This window comes from Eucalyptus grandis, chromosome 9, assembly GCF_016545825.1.
Source record: "Eucalyptus grandis isolate ANBG69807.140 chromosome 9, ASM1654582v1, whole genome shotgun sequence".
Classification (NCBI taxonomy): domain Eukaryota; kingdom Viridiplantae; phylum Streptophyta; class Magnoliopsida; order Myrtales; family Myrtaceae; genus Eucalyptus; species Eucalyptus grandis.
Window position 1 is genome coordinate 26,514,895 of NC_052620.1, and position 5,123 is coordinate 26,520,017.

General features: G+C 39.7%; 1 pseudogene; it reads right to left on the reverse strand.

The window, feature by feature from the left end:
• Positions 1 to 321: 321 nt before the first annotated feature.
• Positions 322 to 4,492, reverse strand: LOC104420552 (annotated as a pseudogene).
• Between the last annotated feature and the right edge of the window lie 631 nt (positions 4,493 to 5,123).

Here is a 5,123-nt window from a genome sequence, read left to right on the forward strand (position 1 = left end):
TGCATTTGAAGTTTCAGCGGACCCACACTTTTTGGCTGTAAGGATGCCGGACAAAGTCACAGAGCCCCGCAGGCACTCCAATCATTTGCCCCTTCTCTTCTACACTGCAACATCAGTATTCAGAAAAAATCAAACGGCGATAGACCAGGCCTTCTAAAACTTTGTCCAACGTAGCATGTACAGATTCACGGCTATTCTCATCTGTGTACATAATTCTCTCCTCCGGAAGCTTCACCAGCTCAATTTCGATGACTTCCTCCTGCTTCATGATCACTAATTTGTTGACGGGACAGATTAGACATGGACGTGAAGCTATGTAGCTCTCAGGTTGCTTGGCTTTTTTTTTTTCTGGCCTATATCATTGTCATGACTTATGCCATCTGGAGATAGCAGGCGGTGGAGAGCGAGGAAAAACCGAGCCTGACATCATTGCATGAATAAGCTGAGTCTCAAATAAGTACATGTTACACAAAAAAATTCAGTCTCCAAGCAAGTGACTAATGCTGGAAACAGAAGCCAAGGAGCAAGAATTTAGCCATACCCATTGAAATCCAACGAGTGCGCACCAGCAACCTGGCAATCCATACCCTTTGCTGGTCAAGAGCTACAACACAGAATAGCGAGCAATGTTGGGACAATCATATAACCAAAAGCTTTGAAGACATCATAAAATTTGATGGTAGGAACGTAAGCTCTAGACCCCTACCAAAAGCAACAAAGCACCCAATGAAAAACATCCACCCATTGACAAACTCATGAATTTGAGATCTCGTCTGGCCTGCATCGAGCAAACAAGCGCAGTTCCATTAGGAACTCGATTTGTGAAGAAGTAAACTCCTTTGATGACAGAGTAATTCGGCACATAATTGGATATGAGAACTACTTATAGCTTCCTTTCCTTTCTCTATCCTTCAATCCTATTGTTTTTTCCTCGAACTCTCAGCAATTTGGTGCGATATGATATTAATGCATGTAGTTTCAGGAGTTAACTAAGGTCTGGAAGTAGATGTACAGACAACTAATGCAAAACTGGAGTTGCAAGCGCAAATGCAAATCATCCTAGTTTAGTCACTGTAGCCATAAAGAATGGTATCAACACCTTGTGCATCTGAGACGTAAGGTTGATCTATCAGAAAGAACAGACTAACAATGAAGCATACTCACAATAGTCAAATATCACGACTAACCTCTTGGATGACACTTTGATCAGGTGTAAAGATAGTGGGAGAGAACAAAAGAACCGATGTCCCAATTGTTCCAATTACCAATCCACATATTGTGTCAATAACTACAAGTGATTTTAGCAGTAACCTGGCCTGTTTGACATTGCTAGACTTGAGAGAATATCTTTCAAGAGAAATACAACATTAAAAACTTATGCAGGACCTTCACCAAAAAAAGTTAGTGAGTAATGCAAGGCAGCTGTCATACTCCTAGACAAGAAACATACTACTTCAGTTGGAATTAGGGCATCACTAACCTTTGCCAAATTTCGAGTGACTCCAAACATCATCTCAGGCATAAACGATTGGGCTGTTTGAGATAGAGGCCCGCCCCATATAACACACATGCTGTAAATTTGAATCATGACCTATAAAGAAAGATAAGTGTAGGTAAATTACATCAGTTCCTCTTGAGCAGGATCCTATGGAAAGAAAACAATTTAGCTAGAGTGCAATAGCATCCTCACCTGATGAGCCGCGACAACATGCGTGCCCATAGATGTTGCAAAATAGATAATTAGGGAGTAAAAACCCACCTGAATTGTCCAAAACATATAGCACGTATTGGAATAGTCTCAGCTGAAGTAAAAATGAATTAACAGTTTGCTTGTTGTATACTTTTAACAACATAACAACGTTGGGTGACTCTAACCTACCTTTGACATTAATGAGACAAAAACTGGAGCAGCTAGCCCAATTATCATGAGAAGTTCACTGGTTGATGGAATAGTAAGGGCAAAAGCATTATATCCTTTTTTCTTTAGAGATTCAATCATCATATAGCCAGCAACAACCTATGAGATGAGTTGATAAATGGGTGCAAGTGAGTTCACTAATAACTTTTCAAACATTGAGGATGCATAAACAAGAGCAGGTTACATACTTGTGACACCGTGGTAGCCCATGCTGCACCAGTTATTCCGTAGCCCAAAGGCTGCAGAGGAGTATGTCACCAACTCCATTTATGACAGTTGCAGTGGCTAGGGCCTTTAAAGGTTCCCATGAATCTTTCATGCCAAGACTGGGAAATAAGAGATCAATCAGAACTGGGAAGACAAGATTCAAATGATCAAGTCTACCACTTAAAATCAGACAAGACGCAAACATAACTACATTCCCAGATTCTATGGACAAAAAAGTCCGTAATTGACCTCTTGGTCATTACCGCAGGGACAAAGTGCCTAGCAACCAACATTTTGTAAGTTAAGGAATATTCTTGGGTCTAGAGATTAAAGGTCAGACGGTACCTCGCACTTTGAGCAACCCATCCAACAAGAACCGCTGGCCATGCCAAGCCTCGTATCTAAAAGAAAAAATGGAATCCTATTTAAACCAAAGGTCGCCTTAGCAGAACTTGTTTGCAAGCAGCTACTGAGCCCAAGATTCAGAAGACGCCTTCCATTAGATACAAAAGAACAAGGTAAAATAAAAATTCAATATCATTTCTGAGCCATCGGTTCAGATTGGATGACAATGATGGAGATGGCAAAGAGCAAACCATTTATCCCAGAAAAATCAAACTTCCAAATAAAGAACCTGGACATACGTGTTAGCGGCTGGGACAATGTGTGCATTTTTGGGTCCTGTAAAACCTGGAAAAGATGTTGACAAAAAACAGATTAGTGCACATTTGCTTCTTTTTAAAATTCCCATAGGCCTCACTCACTCCAAACTGCCTAGCACGATATAAATGAATAAGAAAGGAAAATAATTTTTATTTTTTAGCAAGGGTAGATAGATGAACTAAATTAGATAGTCAGAGAAAAGCAGCAGCAAATCCATTCTAAACTGCTAGCCATATAATTGCATATCTCGTACCTGTAATAGTCCATGTACCTAGGAATCTGGTAAACAGAAGCATTAATAAGCCACACGCCAACCCAATGAAGAGCAAGATCGATATTTGATGCTGCACTTCATTTTTGTCCTACATAAGGATTAACTGGTGCGTGAATCTTACTCGGTAACATCTGAAACCATCATACCTTTTTGCTAGTGTTCTTTTGTGGCAATAATGAAAAATTAGAAAGAGATAGACCTTGGAAGCCAAAGAAACAAAAAAAGAAAAAGAAATGGACTTCAATTAGTGTAGATGTAACTAAGATAAAACGTTCCTACAGAACAATTAGTTGGGGATTTTTCAGGGGGAACTCCTTGATAATGTTCACTAAACAAATTCAAAACCAAATAATATATTACTGGAGACCCTTAAATTGATTCAATGTTAAAAATGATGATACCTCTCAACAGCATGGAAGACTAACCCGTCTGGCCAGTGAAGTGGCAACCATGTTCATGGTTGCAATTGATAGGAACATGAACAGATAACTCATATTATCGCAGAGCATCGTCCCCGGACCTGTTTATCCAAATTTAAAATTGAAAAAGTCCTTGTAGTCAACAATTTAAAAGACCATGTGATTAGCAAAGGATTGTTAAGGCGCCAGCTTAAATTGCTTAAAAAACTGGTAACAGGACAGACCATGAGTATAAGCCCTGAAGGAAATGAGTTCGGTGTTCTAATATGTGGTTAAAATGATGCCTCTATTATAGGTTCTTGCCCATGGAGCTCTTCCCAGAATATCCTCTTTTTCCGTTTTCAGTGTGAACCCGAACATAATCTTACTAATCATAAAGATCTCTAACATATTAACTTTTCCAGTTTGCTATACTTGGACCCTGATCCAAGCTTAATTCTACTGAAAAATTTTAACCGCTTATTCTCGCTAAATAGTTCTGTAGCCAAAGTAGCAATCCACAACAAGTTGGTGGTAAATGAGAAATCACCTAAAGCAGCAAGCTCAATGGAGCTTCCTTGACCGATTACCGCAGTGTCGATGAGACTCATCAGCGGCCCGCATATCCACAGACGCGTCGCAGGACCTGAAAACTTCACAATTTCCACGATTTGATTCCACAAGCTCTGACTCGCCAATTCCCCTTGCGTTGCCCTTCTGTCGATCCTCTCTCTTTCATCAAAGTCGTTCTCTCCTGTCTTTGAATCGTAAGTATCAGCGAGTTCTTCGCTAGAGCTAGAACTGAGACAAGCCGTGATAAACTTGTTGGTAACATTTGTAGGAGCAACAATGCGCAAATCTGAAGTCGCCTGACCATGAAAAGAGTTGGGTTTTAACGACGAGAGAGGCCGTTTCTTGGAGAATATTGAATGACAACGAAGAAAATTTATGTCACGGATTGGGAGGGGAGCAAGGGGAGGTCGAGCTAGGGTCTTAAGCTTCATGTTTGCACCGTGAAAACTGAAGCAGAGAAGAGAGCAAGACAGAGAAAGTACTATGCAGTTCGTTCACTTGGAGTTAGGTGCAGACTTGGAATGATCTCCGAGAAAGGTGGCTTGAGGTGTTGGCATTACCGGAAAACGACCAGACCAACCAACTTCTCTCTCTCTCTCATTATTGCAGAAGGCAAGACAATCCTTAATTTAAGGAAATCATTTGGCGGCTGTTATATATACTGAAAAAAAAACCACTATTTTAAATCGTCCAAATTGATTTTAGTACATCTAACTTACTGATCTAGTAATTTCTCTGGCCAAATTGCATTTGCCTCTTAGGTTTAATACTTCTTGCAAGCTACCACTTGACTTTTCAATTTTTGTAATACGTCCATAAAAATTGAAATTGATTGCGATATCTTCTTTAGTATTGATTCTGATTATTTTTCAATCGAAGTTTGAATCATGTGTTTGTCATGCGATTAATTAGCTCTCTTATAAAGCATATCTGTCTAACGACAAATGTGAATTGCATCTTCCCCTTCAAATTTCGGTACTTGTTTTGAGTTGGCCCTTTGTTATCTCAAAGTCTTGAAATTGGTTGCAATTTCCTTCACTTGGCGTTGACTTTGGCCAATTTTCACCAAAGGCTTACACTTTTAATAATA